This window comes from Protopterus annectens, chromosome 4.part0 (genome assembly GCF_019279795.1).
Source record: "Protopterus annectens isolate FY-2018-M chromosome 4.part0, PAN1.0, whole genome shotgun sequence".
NCBI classification, from domain to species: domain Eukaryota; kingdom Metazoa; phylum Chordata; order Ceratodontiformes; family Protopteridae; genus Protopterus; species Protopterus annectens.
The window spans coordinates 762,497,174-762,519,838 of record NC_056733.1 but is presented as its reverse complement, the minus strand read 5'-3'; the positions used below and the strand labels follow the sequence as shown (position 1 = coordinate 762,519,838).

Here is a 22,665-nt window from a genome sequence, read left to right as displayed (position 1 = left end):
TCTGTTTGAGCCCTTTGATCCTCTTGGTGAGGTACTTTTGGGGTCTTTCCAGTTGCTGCAGGTGTCTGGTAAGGTACATCCCAAAAGGGCATTGTACTCAATTATGGGCCTGATGAGGGATGAGTAAAGAGGCACGATGATGTCCCCTGATCTAGATGTGAATCCCTTCATGATTAGGTGGGCTATATAAAATGTTTTTCTAACCACTTTGGCCACGTGGTTGTCAAATGAGAGATTGCTGTCAACTTGGGTCCCCAGGTCCCTAATTACTTCTTCTGTACTTAATGGATTACCACCTATGTGGTAATTTGTGGGCACTTTGTTTTTGCCAAAGGGGATGACTATACACTTTTGGCATTTAGCTTGAGGCCATGGCTCTGGCACCAGTTGTCTGTTTCTATGAGGCCCTTTTGGAGGATGCTTGTGTCGACTGGAGAGTCGATTATGGCGCCCAGTTTGCAGTCATCTGCGAACTTGGTCAGCCACAGTCCTTCTGTGTTGGCCTGTACCTCCGAGAAATATATACCGAACAAGAGAGGTCCCGGGACTGAGCCTTGTGGGACACCACTTGTAACTGGTTTGGAGTCTGACATGGCTCCAGCAATTCTAACCATGTGGGTTCTGTCCTTGAGCCAGTTTGCAATCCATCTAGTGACATAGGGGTTTATATTTAAGCTGGTGAGCTTATCTATAATGCCCGAGTGGGGTATTGTATCGAAGGCTTTTGCGAGGTCCAGGTAGGCTGTGTGGACCACCTTCCCTCGTCAATGGCCTTGGTGACGGTTTCAAAGAAATCAACCAGGTTTAAGAGGCAGGATCTGCCCTTAACAAAGCCAAACTGGGTAGGATCCAGTGTTTGTAGGTCCCCAATATCTTTATTTATGAGGTCCATGATGATCCTTTCCATAGCTTTGCAGACCAAGCTAGTCAGGATTATGGGGCGATAGTTTCCAGGATCCGTTGAGGCACCACCTTTATGGAGAGGGACCACTGTTGCTGTACGCCACTCTTTGGGCACATATCCTGTAGTAAGGCTGAGATTGAACAGTAGTTTTATGTTTGGGTTTAGCTCTTCTTGGAGTTCATGTAGGGCGCAGCCGGGACACCATCTGGTCCCATTGATGCTGTGTTTTTGCTTTGGAGAGGCGGCTCTTACCTGAGCATCTGAGATGTCAGGGGCAGCACTCTGCTGGGATAGATATTTGCCCTTTGGTGGGGGGGGAGAAGTTTGCGCTGAACCTGTCAGCTAGGATGTTGGCAATGTCTGTGGGTTCATTTTTGTCATTTTGGACTAATTCTGAGCATATCTGGGAATTACCACCCAGGTTCCTAACATAACTAAAGAAAGCCTTGTGATTATCCTTAGTGTCCTGTGCAATTTTTCTCTCGAAGCTGGCCTTAGACAATTTTATGTGTGCCCGTAGTTTTTTGGTAATACTGATCAGTGATGCCTTCCCTTTTGGGATTTTGCTCTATCATTTAGTAGCTTCCTCCTTCTATTGTATAGTTTGTTTATGGCTGGGGTCCACCAGACAGGACGTCTGCCTTTGGAGGATTGGGTCTTGGTTTTATTTGGGATCGCATGATCCATGCATTCTTGAAGGTGTTCATAGAATGCGTTTATAAAGGATTCTGTGGTCTGGGTCGTATTTTCCACAGGCCGGGGCTTTGAAGGATTCCACCTCAGTTTTGAGGAGTGTGAAATTTGCTTTAGAGAAGTTTTTCACTGTGGTTTTCTGGGCAGGCGGTGGGGTCGGGATGTGAATATCCAGTGAGATTAGTTTATGGTCTGATCTTACCAGTGAGGGATACACTTCTGGTCTGGAGCATAGAGTCCCCATGTTGGTGATGATCAGGTCCAGTATGTTTTCCCCTCTTGTGGGAGTGGTAACAAGTTGTTCCATAGCATTTGAGTTTATAAATTCTAGGAACCTTTGGGCTAGGGTGTTGGAGCTAGAGTAATGCTCCCAGTCTATGTTTGGGTAGTTGAAGTCACCCAATATAATGGTGTTTGGAGAGACCTTCATATTTTCCAGTGTTCTCAGGAAGGCCGAGTGGGGTTCCTGGGTTTGGGAGGGTGGTCTGTAGCAGGCTATAAACTGGAAGGCAGTTTTACCCACTGTTAGTTGCACATGGATAGTCTCTGATGCTTCGTGCTTTGCCACCAACCTGGAGGTGTGGGTATCTTTGATGAATATCGATACTCCCCTCCTTTTGTGGTTCGGTCCAAGTTTTGGGGCCGAAAAGCATGGTATGAGGTATAACCTGGTAGTGCTGGGGTGCTCTCGGGAGTCCTGAACCAGGTTTCTGTTACTGCACAGATATCGATGTTCTCCATGCTAAGAAGAGTTTCGAGTGTGTGCATCTTGAGGTTTAGACTTCTGGCGTTGAGTAGCATTACTCTTAGTTTCTTATCCCTTGTGATACCTATGGAGGTGGGTTTGTCTTTTGAGCCTTGCCTAAAAAGGCACTATGGGGTAGCAAGAGCCTTTGCCAATATCCGAAAGCCCAGGGGTGACAGGTGCAAGCCGTCCCTAGCGAAGCATCGTGGCTTGTCGAGCATATCATCCCAGGCTGACAGGCATTGGATCCCCTTTGAATGACACCAGTACTTAAGCCAATTGTTGAAATTGATCATCTTGTCTTCATATTGTGGCATCATTCTTGGTGAGGGTAAGATGCTACTCAAGGTCAGGGTCATACCGGCCTGGGCTACATGCTCAGAGAGCTCCTTTATGTCTCTTTTCATGTAGTCCAGGGAGGTACGTCTCAGGTCATTCACACCAGCATGGACAATGACCGAGTCATATTTGTACTTGCCTTGGAGTGACCTGAGTGCTTGTGTTATGTGGTGGATCCTAGCGCCAGACAGGCTGCTCACCGTGACCCTCTCCTTGTTCAGCCTGGTGAGCGGGACGTCGGTGTGCCTGACGATAGAGTCACCTATTACAAGTATATGAGGTGTGTTGTTTAGTCTTAAGGGCTGTGACTGTTTGGCACACTGGCTTTGTGAGATATGTGTTGCACGTGTTTTGTTTTGGGGTAGCGGCTGCTTGGGTGTCTGCTTTGGAGGTCTCTGCTGCTTCGGCAGATCTTTATTTAGAGCCTCGAGTATGTTTTGTGTGATTATGTGTTTGGTTTGCTGTCGTGGTAGGTCTATGTGAGACTGGAATTGTAGTGAGTGTGGTTTCCTTCTCCTCCTGACTGGTTATGCCAGTACTGATTTGAGAGAGCTTAGCCTCCAGTTTGGCTATATGGTTGCATCTCTCACATGTGTTGGAATTTGTTGGGAGGAGGAGAGGGTTGTCTGTGTACATGAGGCAGTTGTAACATTGCCTCAAGATTCCCAGATTCACCAGCTGGACCGGAGAGGAGATTGACAACTGACCTTTGGACATGCTAGAATAATATTGGGAATTCCTTAATAATTGAAAACCAGAGCCAGTGGGGAGTAAGGGTGTAGTGCTTTTAATTTTTAGTGCTGACTTATATAATTGCTTTAGTGAGCAAAGCAAGTGCCAGGTAACTTAAGTGCAATGTGTTACAGGTAACGTAAATGCAAAAACGACAAACAGTAGCTTTCTTTCAAGTGAAACAAGGAAATAAGTACAGTAAGCAATGCAGATATCACTAGTGATCCGCAGAAGCGCTGAGAAGCCGCGTATTAGGTGGAATTAGCATTCCAGGGAAATAACAAGCAAACAAACAACAAGCATATAAACAAAGCTAGATTCAGCAGGCCTGGATCTAGTCTATGCTACAGCAAACAAGGTGTACCAATTTCAGTAAGATACAGTTCAAATATTCAGGCACTATAAACCTTTAACCAGAAATTCCCAGCTCAGAAGGGCAGAGTCCAGCCTCTTCTCCCACAAGAGTGCAGACCACAAACCTTCTTAATGTAAAATAACTGGCCTGAAGCCCAAGTGCTTAAACCAGAACTAATACACTTTAAGAATAACAGACACTGTGCTCTCAATCAGCAGTTCCCAACTTAGAAGGATGAAAGCTTCTTGTCCTGCCACCACAGTGCATGCCACAAACCTTCCTAATGTAAAACAACTGGTCTGAAGCCCAAGTGCTTAATCCAAAAGACTTAGAATGATAGCTACACTTTAATCAAGTTACTACCAAGCAGTAATAAATACAATTGAATACTTTAGAGAATGCCTGGATTAGTGCTCAAGTTACACAAACAAAGCTAGATCCAGCAGGCCCGAATCCAGTCTATGCCACAGCAAACAAGGCGCACCAACTTCAGTAAGAAGCAGTTCAGATATGCATGCACTATAAGCCTTCAACCAGAAATTCCCAGCTCAGAAGGGCAGAGTCCAGCCTCTCCTCCCACAAGAGTGCAGACCACGAACCCTCTTAATGTAAAATAGCTGGCCTAACAGCCCAAGTGCTTAAACCAGAATTAATACACTTTTAGAATAACAGACACTGAGCACTCAATCAGCAGTTCCCAACCTAGAAGGATGTAAGCTACCTGTTCTGCCACTACAGTGCAGACCACAAACCCTCTCAGTGCAAAACAACTGATCTGAAGCCCAAGTGTTTAAACCAAAAGGCTTAGAATGAGTTACACCAAGCAGTAATAAATACAATTGAGTACTTTTAAGATGATGCAAAAGTAAAAAAGTAGGTAGAAACACAAGTACAGTAAAAGCAGATGAATTTTTTTTTTTTTTTTTTTCCGAACAAGTGCTGAGATCAAAGAAACAGATTTGAGTGCTGAAACTAGAAAACTGGCTAGTTATAAGAAAAAAAAACTAAGCTAGAAGGCTTCCCTCCAACACAGAAGGGCTTGGGGGCTCAGAAGCCTACAAATAGTCTATACCACTTAACAGGAAAGGCAGGAAACAAGCTTACATGTTTTTCTTTTTTTTCTGTTTCCCAGATGCTCTCTTTGTACACAGTAGGAGTGCCTGAAATCAGAATATGATCTAAATGCACTCAGTTGAGTGAGCAAATGAGATGGGCCCAGAAGGAGTATCCAAACACAAATTTACAAGAGGGGCGGGCAGTTGCAAGGCCACTAAGATTAACACCAAAACAAAACCAGGGAGGGTGGGTGGGACTAACTGAAGAGCAGAGTGAAAACTTCCAGTTCAGTTAATATTCCTTCCACACAGTTAAAATCAATTTAAATACTGTATTTTTTGGGAAAAAAAAGAGCAGATAAAGGTACTTAAATTCTCTTGTACGTCCAGTTGAATATAGCAAGTTCTTAGCCGGCCAAAGCTGAGGTTTTTAAGCAGAAAATATTTCACACTGTACCACTTAAATAGGCAAGGACAGGAAATCAAAGAATGTGACTACCCCCACACCTGTAATTACTAGCAAATAACAAAATTCAGCAAACACTGACTTCCAGTTCAGCTAATATTCCTTCCACACAGTTAAAATCAATTTAAATACTGTATTTTTTGAAAAAAAAGAGCAGATAAAGGTACTTAAATTCTCTTATACGTCCAGTTGAATATAGCAAGTTCTTAGCCGGCCAAAGCTGAGGTTTTTTAAGCATTTCATGGCTTTGCATATTAGACTAGTGAGACTAATGGGTGTGTAATTTCCATGGTCAGTTGATGACCCACCCTTGTGAAGAGGGATAAGGTGCTGCAGTCCTTCATTCACAAGGTACGTAGTCTGTTTCGAGGTTGTAGTTCAAAAGTTACTCAAGTGGTGCTGATAGGTCATATTTCAAGTTATTTAGGATGCAACCTGGGATATTCCCTGGGCCCACAATGCTGTATTTTTGGTTTTAGTGAGTACCGCCATAAACTGCTTTCCCCCCTTATAGTTGGGGGGGAGGTTAAACCATGTCTCAATAACTGTACAGATGCCTGTATTCTCCAGAGTGAGGAGGTATTTCAAGGTATGGAGTTTCTTGTTAAGGTTCCTGGCATTATTTTAAACAAGCAACACCTTTATTGAATTCTCACTTAAGACATAGGCAATCATACATTTATGTAAATGTAAACAAACCATATTGACAGATTTTCAAATATTATACATCATATATAATCTTTACATTCATTGTCAATTGAACATTGCATAGCTCATTCAATTCCTGCCTTCCCTTAAACCTTGTTCCTCCTCCAAAACATTATTCTGCATGTATTTTTCCCACAATTTGCATTTTTTTCTATGTAATTTTCTCCTACCCTTTTCTAAAGATCCCTCTTCCAGTTCTTTTACGTCTGTTACTATATTCATTACTTCTTGAATGGTTAGTTTAGACTTTGATTTCCATTTTGTAGTAATTTGTATTTTTTTTTTTGGCAGCCACCAGAATTAAAGTCGGCAGGGCCTTACTATATCTGGGCAAGTCCGGTTCTGTGTCACAGCTCAAAAAATCATTTTGTTAGTTACACCAATTTTCTTTCCCAGTATTTCTGACAAAGTACTCTTCAGGGAATTTTTAGTGTGTCAGCACATTACGTTCCTAAAAAATATGTTCCTAATTACCTCTTTCTTCCCCGTCACACTTCCAACATTTCCAATCTACCTGAGGAAAAATTCTTTGGAGTTTGCTTGGGATGTAAACATATCTGTGCAAACACTTCCAAGTAATAATCCTAAAATTTCTAGACGTTGTTGCATTTTTGGGAGCCATACATATATCCTTCCATTGTTTGTGAATTGCTTCTCCAAGATGTCTTCACAATCCTTTCCACCCTCCTCTGACTGATTCTTTTAATTGTCATACAATATTTTATATGCCCTGCTAATTATCCCTTTTTTAGCAACAGCTTTTGTTCTAAATTCTACTAAAAATTCGAAGTGCTGGTCTTTCACTTAGGATCCCCCCATTCCTTTCTCTTTGCCTATACTCCAATATCAGTCCTTGATAAGAAAGATCTCTAGCTTGCACTCCAAACATATTCTTGGCCTCTTCCCATCCTGTTATCGTTCCCTGTCTAATTGTTTGCTCCCAGTACCTTGGTTACTTTGCAAGTTTCCGCCAGTAAATTCCAGCCCCCTCTTGCCTGTTTTCTGTACCCCTAATTGCAGTCATCCCTATCTGCAGAATTTCCTTTCTCCAGTCCCACATTGGCTTAATTCGTAGAATACTTTGTTACTTTATAAATATAATATTTTGTATGATTATTGTTATTCTACTTAAGGATCTGCATTCAAAATCCCAGTCTCTCCTTGTTTCTTGAGTTTACCGTGTTTCATCTTCATCCCTTTCCACTTTGAATTACAGCTTTCCGCTTGTGCTATTTATAGGAGCCTTAACTGTGTAGATCTGAAATACCCCTTGAAATCAGGTAATCCCAAACCACCTTGTTGTAATGGAAGAATCAGCTTATCTCACTAGACTCTTGCCCTCTTCCCCTCCCAGATAAAATCCTTCAACTCTTTAACTGCTATCCACAACTTCTCCTCTGGTTGATAAAAGTATGCCTGACCCTGTGTATAAAACTAAAAGGACTAAAAACATTTTCAGTGTTTGTATCTTGTTATTCATATCCATAAAACAGAGTTTCCAGTTTCTCAGTTTTTGTATTATCTTTTTAGTCTCTTCCCGTATATCCTTAGCTGCCATAACAGAATCCTTTTTAACCCATACTCCCAAGTACTTCATTTTATCAGGTCCCCATAAATATGGGTGTTGTTGAACCTATTTGTGTGTAGGCACATAGTTTACAGCTGTTGCCTTTATCTTCATTAATTTTGTATCCTAAAAAGAATTGAAACTGCCTAAGAATGTTCTGCAACACTGAAATGACCTTTTCTTGTTTTATCAGGTACAAAATAATATTTGCAAATAAGGATAACTTTTCTTGATTACCATACCAGTTATACCCATAAATTTCTGAGTTCCCTATTTTCTTTGCCAGTGGTTTTTAACACAAATAACAAAAGGGAAAGAGAACACCCCTGTCTGGTGCCTCTTTTCAAACAGAACGGAACCCCCACACTTTAATTTTCGCCCCCGATCCCTCATATATCCTCCTAATTATCCTTATTATTGTTTCAGGGATTGCAAATGCTTCCATTGCCCTACTAGTAAAATTCCAGCTTACTGTGTCAAATGTGTCTCATGCATCAAGACTCATCAACAACAGTGGTATTTTGTTACATTCTGCTTCCCTTCTATTAATGTAGTTAAATGTTTGCCTCCCCTCCACAAACCACATTGATCCATAGCTATCAATTTTTCCATCAACTTTGCCATTCTTTTAGCCATTGTAGACATAAACACTTTTTGATTCTAAACCATGGTTACAATTTGCCTATATGAAGCTGGATCCCATGGGTCTTTACTATCTGTAGGTATTACAGCTATCACAACTTTCCTCCAAGATGTCGGTGCTTCTCTTTCATTTAAAGTACTGTTAAACAAAAACTTTCTGGATTTTTATCCATTTTTCCCTCCTTGCTTCCAAACTTCCACACGAAGACCATCTATTCCTAGAGACTTTCCTATAGATTGGTTACATATCACCATCTTTATCTCATCTCCTACTATCATAACTGTTAATAATTGAGCCTCATCTACCTCTAGCCTTGGTATACATAATTATTCTGTAAACATTTCCATTTGTACTTTTTCTTGGTTTTCACATTTCTCTGCTTTATACAGATTTTCGTAAAATTTACAAAATATTTCTAATACCTCTACAGGATCTGTGGATGTTCATCGTGTTTCACTGTTGCAGTCATTATTCTTGGGTTATTCTGCTGGCAGACTACCTGCAGTCGGCCTGAATTCCAAAGTCCTGGTCTGGCGTCTGTTGCTGTCGCCTCTTCCCTGACGTCAGTGCGCCAGGGGTATAAAAGATGCAGCCGACGCCATTTTCTTCAGTCTTTCTTGCCGCGCGGTGCCCGAAGCAAAAGCAGTTCGCAAGTGCCAGTCGGCCGACTCCTGAGATTTTCAAATCCGAATTTCAGAACCGAAGTCTTCATTAAAGCTAAGTACCCCGTTGGGGAAACTTTTTTCTTGCTCCAGACCGATGTCAGAAAAAGTTAACAGTTGTATTTCTTGTGGGAAGCAAATACCTCATAAGGATTTTCACTCTTACTGTATTCCTTGCCTAGGCCCTGACCACAACGTTGCTAGCTGTTGGTTTTGTGCTAGATTTAACCAACGCACTATTAAACGTCGGTTCGATTTTGCATTTCATTACTTTGGCTGAAGGTTTAATTATATAATGCCGTTGGAACAGCCGACGACCGGAGTTTACAAAAAACGCAAGGACAAGGAAAAGGATAGGCATCCAAGGTCCAAAACCGACGACGAGGCCTCCGTTAGGCCAGTCACCAGTTCGCCGGTTCTCAGTGAAGTGCTTTCACAGCCCCTGGCGCCCGCTACCTCAGAGCCACAGGCCGCTTCCGACTCCCATGTGGAGCCGACTCGGCCTCTGGATACACAAGGTATTGGACACTCGGAAATCATTCCCTCAGATGGGTCCGGAGACGCTGAGCAGGCATTGGCTTCTGAGGGTGTCTTCAGACCTACACAGTTATATGTTAAACCATCTTCAGCTTCAAAGACAAAGACTAAAGCAGCTCTAAAGACAAAGAAACAAGTACAGCATTCTCCTACTCAGACTTCCATGCCTAAAAAACAGATGCTTAAAATGGCTGAAGACCTAATTACTTTGATCAGGGGTTCCCATCCCCCTCCTGATAAGAGGCCTAGGCAAGAGAATATGATTCTTCTGATCAGGTTTCTATTTCCTCTGATTCCTCTTCTGAACAGGATTATTCTGTTCCTCCCTATGAGGATTCTGATGCTGAAGAATCCATTCCTTCAGCCTCTCCTCCTGAGGATTATTCTTTTGGGGAAACCCTGCATACCATGAGGGAGCATTTCCACTGGGAGAGCCAAGATTACTCAGAATCTAAGAAAAGGCTCAGAGACTTTCTGCTACTTCCTCAGCACAGACCCCTTGCTGTTCCACCTGTTCTAGACATTGTAGATGATGTATTTTCAGAGTCCGGCCTGTCCCCTGACTCTTTACCCCCTGCACCTGCTAAGCCAGACAGATACTACAGGGTCCCAGATTCTCATAAGTTCCTATATAAAAACCCCGCTGCTGACCCAGAAACTATATCTCAGTGTCCCAAAGGGGTCAAAGCTTCCACTGCAAAAAACACTGTCCCCTCTGATAGGGATTCTAGGGCACTGGACAGATGGGGGAAAAAGTTTACACTTCTGCTACCTTGGCTGTAAGGGCTTTAAATTGTCAGTTTCATATGCTTAAATATCAGCAGTACTTAATGTCACTGCTTAAACAGAAAATGTTGACAAATTCTGAATGTTCAGAGAACAAGGAAATGCAGGATTTATTGCATGCAGCTGAACAAGTGGGAAAGCATACTTTGCAATGTGGTTATGATTCACTGGAGGCCTCTTGCAGGGCCGCTGTTACAGGTTCTGTTATTAGAAGGCATGCTTGGTTAAAGGAACAGAATGTGCCTGATCATGTTAAAGCAAAATTATTAGATGCTCCATTACAGCATGATACTTTGGTGCTAAAGCAGAAGAGGTGTTGAAGAAAATGGAGGATAAAGCGAAATCCATGCAGACAGTTAAGGATTTCTTACATGTACAGCCACCCAGATTTAGCAGGAACTGACCTTCAAAAAATTGGTCCTTTCTAGTGTCAGACAGGCCACAAAGAGGCAAATACAGACGTCCCAGAGGCAGATCTCAGCCCCAAGGCTCATACAGACCTAAACAATGGGGTGCTCCTACCTCCAAAAGCGGAGAAGACAAATCACAACCTTACAGGAAACAGTCCCAATGACTTTCCTCTGCCATATCCAAGCTGTTTTCTTTTGGCAGCCCCCTTAGGGGGAAAACTAGCACTTTTTTCACCAAATTGGCAAATGATTACCCAAGACAAATGGGTCTTGAACATAGTGTCCCAGGGCTACAGGTTCCATTTTCACACCCTACCAAGGGCAAAAAGTATGCCAGACCTGCCACACAATCAATGGGCAGAGGCACAAAAGCAAATTACAGCCCTCATAGACATGAGGGCCATTCAACAAGTACCACAACAAGAGCAGGGGCAAGGATTTTACTCGAGACTTTTCTTAGTGCCCAGAAAGGACAAAACCTGGAGACCAGTACTGGACCTGTCTATACTAAACACGTTTCTGGAGGTTCCAAAATTCAAGATGTTGACTCTACAGCAGCTACTGCCCATGCTGGGCAAGAAGGCTTGGCTCATGACTTTGGACCTAAAAGAAGCATACCTGCATATCCCAATCAGACAATCTTGCAGAAGATGCCTCAGTTTCATAGCTGGCTCAATGCACTACCAATTCTCTACACTGCCCTTTGGCTTATCTACTGCGCCCAAAATGCCTGGCAACAGTAATTGCATTTTGCAGACAAAGAGGAATTCAAATATATCCTTACTTGGACGACTGCCTTATTCAAGCAGAGAACAAAGACATTCTTCTAAAGCATCTGGCGTTTGTAAAAAGATTACTAATTTGCCTAGGGTACACAGTAAACGAAAAGAATTCAAAACTAGTACCCTCTCAAGAGATAATATTTCTGGGTGCAAGCTTAAATACAACTGCCCAGATGGCTTATCTCACGCCAGACAAACAAAGGCAACTGACTTCTTACTTCAAAAAGTTGGCAACAAAGACCCAGTTATCTGCAAGGAAAATCCTGCAGGCCTTGGGCTTCATGGCATCCTGCATTCTATTAATTCCATATGCCAGACTGCATATGAGGAAACTACAATGGTATCTAAAAAGTGTTTGGACTCAGCATTGCCACAACCTGGAGACAGTAATTACCCTCATTCCCTGCCTGCAACAGGAGTTTCGATGGTGGGCACAGGCCTGTCACCACAACAAGGGTCTGCCATTCACTTTACCCACAGCCAGACAGACAATGACAACGGATGCATCAGATTATGCCTGGGGTGCCCATATGGCAGGAAAATGTATTCAGGGCACATGGCCTGCAAGCCAGATGCATCTTCACATCAATCAAAAAGAGATGCTGGCTGTTCTGAATGCCCTGACAGCTTTCAAGGATCTACTTCATCCAGGACAGCTACTGATAGATGGACAATACTACGGTCATGTGGTACATAAACAAGCAGGGAGGCACACATTCCTACCCCCCCTGCAGACAAGCAAGGACCTTATGGGACACAACATTGACTTATCAAGTTCACCTGCAAGTACAATTCCTGCCAGGAAAAACAAATACTCTGGCAGACGAACTAAGCAGAAACCTCATGGACCCCCATGAGTGGAAACTGGATCCACAAGTCTTCAGCATGATAGCAAGGAAATGGGAATGCCCAGACATAGATCTATTTGCCTCCCCTCACAACTGCCAATTACAGAGATTTTGCACAAGGATTTATCGCAAACAAGCATGGAGAGTGGACGCCCTATCCTTCACCTGGAAAAATCTAACAGTATATGCCTTTCCTCCACTGCCTCTCCTTCCCAGGGTACTCCTAAAGGTCAGACAAGAGAAGCCAAAAATGATACTGATTGCACCAGACTGGCCACGCCAGCACTGGTACCCAATCCTAAAGAGCTTGTCTCAAGGTCCAGCATGGATATTGCCTCAAACTTATCACTTGCTGACCCAACAAAACAATCAGATCCTGCACAGCCAACTCAGGACCTTAAATCTGGCAGCATGGCGGATAATGTAGCCAGAACACTCCTCTTTCAAAAGCTGTTATGGATGTTATCTTGGAGGCCAGGAGGCCTAGTACCAGAAAATCTTATGCAGAAAAATGGAAGAGATTCTGTGCTTGGAACCAGAAACAAGGCATTGACACGTATGTACCAAATATCCCTCAGATTTTACAATACCTAACTGAGATGCTGGACAAAGGCCTTTCCTTTTCATCAGTTAAGATTCATGCCTCTGCTATTTCAGCCCATTACAATACGGAACCACCTATTTTTTATCATCCTTTAATAAGGCAGTACCTCAGAGGGGCCAAAAACATCAGGCCTCTAAGGAGAGCACCAATTCCAGCATTGGACCTCAATTATGTCTTGGAAAAACTCACGCTGCCTCCTTTTGAGCCAGCCTCAACAACTGATATAAAATTCTTATTCTGGAAAACAGCTCTGCTCCTAGCAATAATCTCTGCAAGACGGGTCTCGGAGTTACAAGCACTCATGGCTGTGCAACCTTTTATCATTTTTCATCCAGACAGGGTTTCTCTGAGGACAAACCCAACATTTATGCCTAAGGTGGTGTCCAGTGTGGCCCTCAACCAAACCATTCACTTGCCTACCTTTTATCCAAACCCACAGAACAAGGATGAGAAAATTCTGCATTCTTTGGACATACACAGACAGCTACACTTCTACTTGGATAGAACTAAAGCTTTCAGAAAGACTGAGCAACTTTGTGTCATATGCTGCGGGATCACAAGGAAAGGCTATCTCAAAACAGACGATTTCTAAATGGATAGGCCATTGCATCCGTTTCTGCTATTCTCAGCATGGCATTAGGCCTCATTCTACCAGAGCAGCAGCCACTTCAGCAGCCTTCCTCAGAGGAGTACCAACCAAAGACATCTTAGAGGCTGCAACTTGGAGTTCAGTGCACACTTTTACAAAGCACTACCACTTACCTCTTTACTCTAAATCCAGAGCAGGCTTTGCCACTGCAGTTCTGCAGGGCCTCAAAGCCTCTCCTAATCCTATTTAGCTCAGCCACCCATCCTCAGCCCAAGAGTAATGACTGCAACAGTGAAACACTATGAACATAGTACAGTTGTGTACCTACCATAAATGTAAATGTCTGAGTGTATTCACTGTTGCAGTCCAGGTTACCTTCCCACCACCCCCCTTTCTTTTGCTGAGGTTTATCTGTACTTCTCTATTCTATACAACCTATGTGGTGTATTTGCTTGTAGATGAAGGAAATGTTTCTTTACTGCATGTATGTTTATTGGCATAATATATTTAGCTTACCCTTTTGGGGGCACCTGACATCTGGAGCAAGAAAAACTGAAGAAAATGGCGTTGGCTGCATCTTTTATACCCCTGGCGCACTGACGTCAGGGAAGAGGCAACAGCAACCGCCGGACCAGGACTTTGGAATTCAGGCCAACTGCGGGTAGCCTGCCAGCAGGATAACCCAAGAGTAATGACTGCAACAGTGAATACACCCGAACATCTACATTTATGGTAGGTACACAACTGTACTTTATTTTCCTTGTTATAGGCTCCCTAAGGTTTACAACAATCCTTTCTACTTTCTGTTGGCTGAGCCATTGTGCTCTAAAAGCTTTTGTGCTCTGGAGTTATTATAAAAACAGTTGCTTAACAGCAGTCTTTCTAAACTCATGCATTTGAGGTAGTCACTTGTTTTCTCTGTAGCACTCTGCAATTGCACCTCTTCTTGTTCTGTGAAATTCCCCAATTCTGTAATACTTTAACATTTGTAAGTCCCTCTAAATAATTCTCATTTCTTAACCATACAACTTTTTTATTTCTACCATATTTTTAAACTCCACTTTCATTTTATCCTACTCCCTAGCTATATTTTATTCCTTTCTATTTAACAGACAAGTGTGGAAACACCAGTGTCTCATTTTCATTTCATTACCCTGATTTTTTTATTGTAGTTTTTGTGTGTGATCTACAGTAGTTATTGGATGCATATCAAAACTTTCAATTAAATACTCATGCTCCTATGAAATATAATTTCTGTCTACCTTAGCCCAGTTTTTGTACCTTGGGGAATAATATGCAAATTATCTACAAGCTTCTGCTACTGAATTTGCATTTTCCTTAGCAAATATTTTCACAAATCTATTCAAAAATCTACCCTCTTTTGTTATATTTTGTCTTCTACGTCCCTCAAACACATTCTCTCTGCTGAAAATCAAATTGTAGTCCACATCAGTGAGTAATATTCCCTGCTGAAAGCTGATTATTTCTCCCAGAATTTTCTCAAGCTCCATTATAACAGTTTTAGGCAAAGTATAAATACATGCCAGCATAATCCTCCTTCCTTGTGAATAGCCCCTTACTACTAGACATTTACCATTATTATCTTTTTTCCATTTCTGTCACTATTGGAGCTCCTCTAGCAATTAATATAAATACTTTCCTTTTCCTTTGTCCCAGATAGTCAACTAAGTAACTATCCTGAAATCCTTTCTTTATCAAATTCACATACTCAGTTCTTTCTTCCTGTAGCATAGCTATTTGTACTCTGCATTTCTTAATATAGTTCACTAGTCTTTCTGTTTTATATACATTGCTTCTGGTTTTCTGCATACAACTGTGTACATCTTCAAATAATGAAGTTTAACCCTTATAGTAGGAAGAATTTTCCCAGATTGGCAGCTGCATTCACATGCTTTAATTGACCTATAAAAAGAAGTTATGTCTTACCATAATGTTCCATCTGTATTGTTGATCCTCATTCAGTCATTACATATGGGTATCTGTTCCGACCTCAGAACCGAGCCGCCATCTTCCAAGCTCGTGTCAGCTACAAACTCTCGAGCTAAAACTCTTACCCAGAATTCCCCTCTCCCTGTTACCTCAGATTGAGTTTGCAAGTCAAAAGTAGGTAGAGGCTACCTCTGGTCAAATGACCTAAAAGAACCGGATAGTGAGATCCACTAGAAGCCACAGGAGGAGGAAGGAGGGAGGGTCGTAATGACTGAATGAGGATCAACAATACAGATGGAACGTTATGGTAAGACATAACTTCTTTATCTGATATTGTTAATCCTCGTTCATTCCTAACATATGGGACAGTGTCCCCAGCTACCCCTATTCCTGAGAGGCTCTCATGGAAGGACATTCCTGAGCACCATAGAAGCAAAAGATGCTCTTCCCCTGGAGGCCAAATCCAGTTTGTAATGATTGATGAAGGTATGAGGCGTAGCCCAAGTTGCAGCTGCACAGATGTCATGTAAAGAAGCTCTAGCATGGAAGGCAGCAGAAGTTGCCACCAACCTTGTCAAATGAGCCTTTATGGTAGTCGGCAATGGAATATTACGTTGTGTATAAATGAAGGTCACACAGTCTTTCAACCATCTAGCCAATGTGACCTTAGCAACAGCACATCCTAATCTAGGTCCAGAATAGGCCAAAAATAACTGGTCTGATTTACGAGAGGCCTTAGTCCTGTTCAAGTAGAAGTGGATTTGCCTGTGAATATCTAGGGTATGCAGGCAATACTCTCCTTTGTTTGAATGATTGGGGAAGAAAACTGGCAATTCAATGGTTTGATTAATGGACATTTCAGAGATCACTTTTGGCAGAAAGGAAGGATTAGTTCTCAATGACACTCTATCTTTATGAAAAATCAAGTATGGACTCTTGATGCATAAGGCTTGAAGCTCAGAGATATATCTGGCAGAAGTAATGATGACCAAAAACAATTTTTTCCATGACAAATATTTGAGGTCGCAAGAAGAAGCTGGTTCAAAAGGTGGCATTGTCAGAGCTTGTAGAACTAATGACAGGTCCTATGGTTGAATAGGTTCTCTAAAAGGGGGCTTCAGATGATTCACACCTTTTATGAAGGTCTTGCATAATTTGTGAGACATGAGAGAGGAGTCTTGGACACCCTCATGGAAATTAGATATTGCAGCCAAATGAACTCTAATGGTAGAGGCCGATAGACTCAATTGAAATAGGTCGGCCTAGATACTCTAGTACTATCGACACTGGTGCTGAAAAGGGATCTACTTGCTTTTCTTTCAGCCAACAGGTAAATCTTTTCCACTTGCTTAGATAAGTAATTCTAGTGGAAGACTTATGAGATGCAATAAGAATGTCCCATACTAGCAAAGAAAGATCATTCTGCCTGGCAATCAAGGGAATTGGAGGAGCCAAGCTGTGAACTTCAGGCTGTCCAAGTTGGGATGAATCAGATTCTGCGGATGGGAGATCAACCCCGGGGTTGGATGGAGAATCCATGGTTGATCTAGCAGGTGAGGCCAAAGGAAGGGGAACCAAATCTGACGAGGCCAATATGGTGCTATGAGGATCACCTTGCTCTTCAACCGGTGGGCTTTTGTCAGAAACTGGGGAATGGGGGGGTGGAAATGCATAACGAAGACCCGAGAGCCAATCGTGGACTAGAGCGTCCCTGGATGACTGTCCCAGGTGGGAGTCCCCAGCCGGGATGAAGGAAGAGGCTTGGCCTTAGTATGATCATCAGTCTTTTTCTTATGGGATCTTGGAGGGGTTGAAGCCTCCAACCCAGAAATAGCCTCTGAAAAGGGAGATTTAAGTAGCCCCTTATAACAATTTATTTTTCCTCTCAATCAACGTCCTGTTAGAGAAGTTCTTACAAATTCCATAGGGCGGCTCAACTGATAAATGAGGCACACCCAAGCAATAGACACACAGAGAATGTGCATATGAAGTAGGTAATTTATGGCCACAATCTGAACATCTCTTAAATCCTGGACTACCTTTTTTATCTGCCATGATAGGAAAGAAGGAAATCAGAAAGAATACCAGCAATGGTACAAGAAATACCCAAAGGAAAGGAGTAAAAGGGGTTTACCAATGATGGTAAAGAAGAAAATACCTCGTGGTAAAAAGGATGAAGGGGATTGAAAAATGTCAAGAAGGGATAGTCACCAAATGCGATAAGGTAAGAGAAAAGAAAACAATTTAGTAACTTTTCTGAGAGAAAAAGTTGTTTTAGACTAGTATGGCAACAAAATATTGTACTTAGCTCAAGAGAAGTAGCTTGACACGACCGAATGGCGACACGGCAAACAAAATCTGGGGTAACAGGGAGAGGGGAATTCTGGGTAAGAGTTTTAGCTCGAGAGTTTGTAGCTGACGCGAGCTTGGAAGATGGTCGGCTCGGTTCCGAGGTCAGAAACCATACCCATACGTAAGGAATGAACGAGGATTAACAATATCAGATTGAAGGTTATCCATGCTAAGATACATGGTATAGTGTGTGCATCTGGTTGCACTAAGTGCTGTTTGTTTTTGTCTTGTCTTTATTCCTCTCCCAGATGTAGAAAACTTGAATTATCTTTCCGTCATTGACAGAAAAACAGTATTCTGTTTGTATTGCATTCTTATAAACTGGTCTCCTTAGAAATGTGAGAACCAAATATGCAGTTGCCTTCAGCTACAAGCTTCTTATATTGCACTGTGAGCATTTCGTTTCTAAAGGAAAACTTTTTCATTGCACTCAGTGTTTTTTTTATTAACTTGCTTCCACTTAGTGTGTTGTTGGATCAAGCTAAGGGCCTTAATCCAGTCATTTCCCTATGCAAAAGTAAGAGAAAGAATTTCAAATTTTACTTATGTAATGCTCAGTATACTTCTATACTCCATCCCTCACTATGGTTGCCACCTTTTCAAATGTCCAAAGTGGGATATTTTTGGTACAAACATCAGATTTTGCAGACAGAAACATACTCACAGCCAGTACAAAGGACAGAACTTCACCTTTTTGCCTAAATAAAAGCTTATTATTGTAACATTTTAGTTGCTTATTGTTTCTTATAACATTTAGGTGTTTTAGATACAGAATAACTGTTTTATGCAACTATTATATAAAATATAAGAAATAATTTTGTCCTAAAATCTCAGGACATTTGCCATTTTTACAATTTTTTTTGCAGGACACACTGCCCAAAGAGGGACTGTCCCTCTCAAAGTGGGACAGGTGGCAACCCTATCCCTCACCTCAACAACCTAAGATTACAGGCTGTTACCTTAAACATGCTTTTGTTCAGGCTTTCTTTAAGGGTGCTAGCATTGAACAGTAACACCTTTAGGCTCCTTTGGTTATTTGCTAAGCTGGTAGTTTTGTCAATTTGGAATTGCCTAATATAGACTAAGGTGGATAAAGTTTTAGCAATTATCCTAAAGCCTGGGGGGGGGTGAAGCCTATCCTTGGCAAAGCAATGTGGTCTGTTAACCATGTCCTCCCATGTTGATAGATATTGAATCCCCCTGGAATGACACCAAAAACTAAGCCAGTTGTTAAAGTCAGGGAGTTTTGTCCATGCTGTGGCATCATACTTGGTGAAGGTAGAATGCTGCTCATTGTAAGGCGCATTACTGTCTGAAACAAACATTCAGAGAGATCCATAATGTAGAATGCTGCTTATTGCAAGGCACATAACTGTCTGAAACAAATATTCAGAGATATCCATAATGTGTCTCCATATAGTCCACTGAGGTACGTATCAGGTCATTTACACTCACATGGACTGTGCTAGAATCATACTGGTATCTGTAGAGCATTGACTTGAGTGCATGTATAACATGGCAGATCCTGGCTCCAGATAAACAACTAACCATTTTCCTCTCCTCGTCCACTCTGGTGAGTGGGACATCTGTATGTCCTATAATGGAGTTACCTATGACAAGAATCTTAAGTAAAGTGTTTACTTGCATTATGGGCTTCGTTCTTGGGTCCACTTAAAGTAGACTTATGCGTGGTGTTTGGTGCTACTTTTGATGTGTGCTGTAGAGACTGCTGAGGATAGGCATTACCATTTGTAGGCTTAGGGGGGTTTGAGGTTTGGGAAGATTGCTTTTAGTGCCTCAGCACAATTTGGTCTGTGTGTGTGGTGAACACTGTGTGGATGTTGTAGTTTGTGGGTTCTTGTCATCCTTGTATGTAAAGGAAATAGTATGTGTGCATATTTTGCGTACTCTGTTAGTTTCTTTAAGGATTAAAAGTTTTGTGTGTGAACATGAGACAGTGGAGCATTCCTTAACCTGGGCAACTTCTCTGGCACAAAATGTTCTTAAGTTTTTAATTTTCACATGATCCTATTCCCTTTGGTTCTAAAGAAGTTGCACAGATTGATGAGTTCTTCACTGGGCCTGTAGCAGCCTGGACTAAGGTCCTAAACAAGATGGTGGGGACAGCTCATTGTGTTTGCCTTGACTTGGAGAGCCATCGCAAGAGGTTAGTAGATTTTGGATGTGGTCCAGTGGTGGATCAAGCCTAGTCAGTGGAGCTCTTGGTGGGCATCATTTCCACTACAGAGAGTTACTATTTGAGCTTTACTCAGCATGTGTTAGCCATGCTAACCAAAGCCTTGCAGAAAAAAAGATATTCTGTTGCAATATTTAGATGATACAACAAAGAGTATTGGTGTACACTCTGCTTGCATTTTATAGGCTTTAGAGGTAGCCATATCGTCTTTATGGTTCAGTTTATCTGCCTGAGACTGTAGATATTGCACTGGATGGACTCCTAAATTACAGTGGCTGCAGAATTGTGTGCGCTCAAGACCCTCTTGATGTTGGACCATTGTCTCTGGCCTCCAGAGTGGTGGTCAGTCCCCACCAGGCTTCTGGTGGATCTTCCCTTTCTTCAACCAAAATCATCACAGCTCTTTACAATGGATGCTTCATTTGCTGGCTGGACAAACCATATGAACTGTAGCCTCCCCCCATGTTATGCAGGGCTGTACATCACCAAGTTGGAGATTAGTGCTTGCTCCTTGCCCTGAAAGTCTTTGAGAGACACCTGCTTCTGTAACCTCCTTTGTGTGATCAGGCAACCGCTCTTTCATGTGAGGACAGGTGAGACAAGGTTGTAACCCTCTGCAGGGAACTGATGGTTGTGACAGTGAGTCACTGACTGTTCTGGTCTTCTTTTATCAGTTCATATCCTTGGGAAGCTGAGTAAGTTGGCAAACACTGTGAGGCAGGTCAGCAGCTCCTCCTGAAGTTCCAGATTCAAGCGACATGCCTGTACGGGGTCTTAAAGCTATGGAACTCTCTAGAGAGCAGCATGTTTGCACCCGGAAGAATGTGTTCCTTCTGTCTTTTGTTCAGTACTTCAGATACAGGACAGATAGTAGTGGATGCATTTGTCTCCTCTAGCACAGAAAATTCCTATGTGCATTCCCACCTTTCCTGCTGATTTCATGACACGTAGAGTTCAGGGAAGACTAGAATCCTTTTTTATCCCTGGTAGCTGGGAAGAGCATATGATCAGGCCTAGCAGTACAGAAAACCATCTCAGTCCCTACTTAAATACACTCCCCATGCTTGGGGGGGAGGCAACTTTGTAGATCTCCTTATTCTGTCAGGGTCTCTGAGGTGACTGAAGTTGCCAAGGAGTCGTATATTGGGCAGGCATATACCTCCAACTGGAAAACATTCTTACGTGGAATAGTACCCTGTACCATCCCCATTTAGTTGGATTGTAGGTGACTCTTATTTATCTAATATACATTTGTGCTGTGGGTCTTAGTTATGTGGTTATGCTGCATATGTTAATTACTTCTGTACATTGAGATCTAGTGATGGAACTGTGGCCCAAAACCAGTAGGTCAGATAATTCCTAAAGAGGTTGCCCCATATCTGTCATGTTTTGTGGAAATACATTCACCATGGCAGTGAGATCTGAGCTTCATTATAATTAGTTTTGCCTGTCAACATTTGAGCCTGCATGTTGGTGTCTTGAAGTTTATTTTGTGGGGATCTTTGTCCTTGGTGCCCATTAATGTGCTCTTCACATCTCAGAACTTCAGGCATGCATGTAAGGAAATCATAGTTGTCTTTCATAAGGATAAGGTGCCATTCAGAATGAACAATATGCTTCATCGTGAAGATGGATTTTGAAGCTTTTCTGAAGCAGATGATCTCGCAGTATTTTTTGCAGTAGCAGGAACTAAAGGAAAAAGAGCCCTTCACACCCTGAATGTGCATTATCATCTCAGCTGCTACCAGAGAAGGGTGGGCAAATTTAGAAAGATGGACCAGCTGTTCATCTGTTTTGGTCCATGGAGGGAAGGACTTCTGGTTGCCAAGCAAACTCTTGCCAGGTAGACTGACAGCTTTATTATTTTTTGTTGTCAGTCAGTCAAGCACCTGTAGGCAAATGCTGTTGTCAGAGCACACTTCACCAGGTGAATGTCTGCCTCCAGTGCACATCTATACTGCAGACATTTGTGCTGAGGCCTTCAGCAAGCATTGGTATGTCTGTTACAGTTTGATCTGCTTATGGGAAAGCTGTGCCTAGAAACTTGGCCTTCTGAGCTGTGGCTTTGGGTGATCATTGGACTCCTTCCATCTTTGTGCTACTGCTTGGACTTTCAGTCCATCCTAGGACCTTCCAATGAGGGCCCTTGTAGTTGGATATAACAGACGTATTGTGCCAATAAGTGTACTGCAGGTACCTTCCTGTTGTGTCAGAAATATCCTCATTTGATCTCCCTGCAAATGGTGAGTGGTCCTGTTCGGGTAAGCATGCATTTTTATATTTTTTTGTATAGTAATGTAGTGCCAAACCCATGCTATGTCTTGATTTTGTAGCTCATAGGTGTTTACTAGGCTAATGACCACAAGGGCCTTTTAAGCCTAGCCATGCATCCCAAATCTCTTATAAGTTCTGATACCCTTGATAAGTGTAAGCGTGGGCCTGAGAGATGAACCATTTGCAGGTTACCTGTTTGCATCAAAGACATAGGTGCCAAACCAGGGATGAATTTTGGGTTTCCCATCCAGTTCTCCAAGTTGCACTTGAATTGGATTAGGGAGGAACTCTGCTTCACATAGATGGAGTAGTTTCTGGGATATATACCTATCTCTCCAGCAGATCCTATTTATATCGCAGGCAAGGTTTAAGTCTTTAGAACAGGTCATTCTGGTACTGTTTGTTTTGTGGATATGCAGGAGGTCCATCAGAGTGGGGTCTAACAGTGCCCTGTATGCCAGGGATAG

General features: G+C 42.3%; 1 protein-coding gene across 5 annotated transcripts in view; it reads left to right on the top strand.

The window, feature by feature from the left end:
* FBRSL1 (fibrosin like 1) overlaps window positions 1–22,665 on the top strand; it is a 3,021,780-nt gene that overhangs the window by 2,884,243 nt on the left and 114,872 nt on the right. The gene's annotated exons all lie outside the window — the stretch shown is intronic.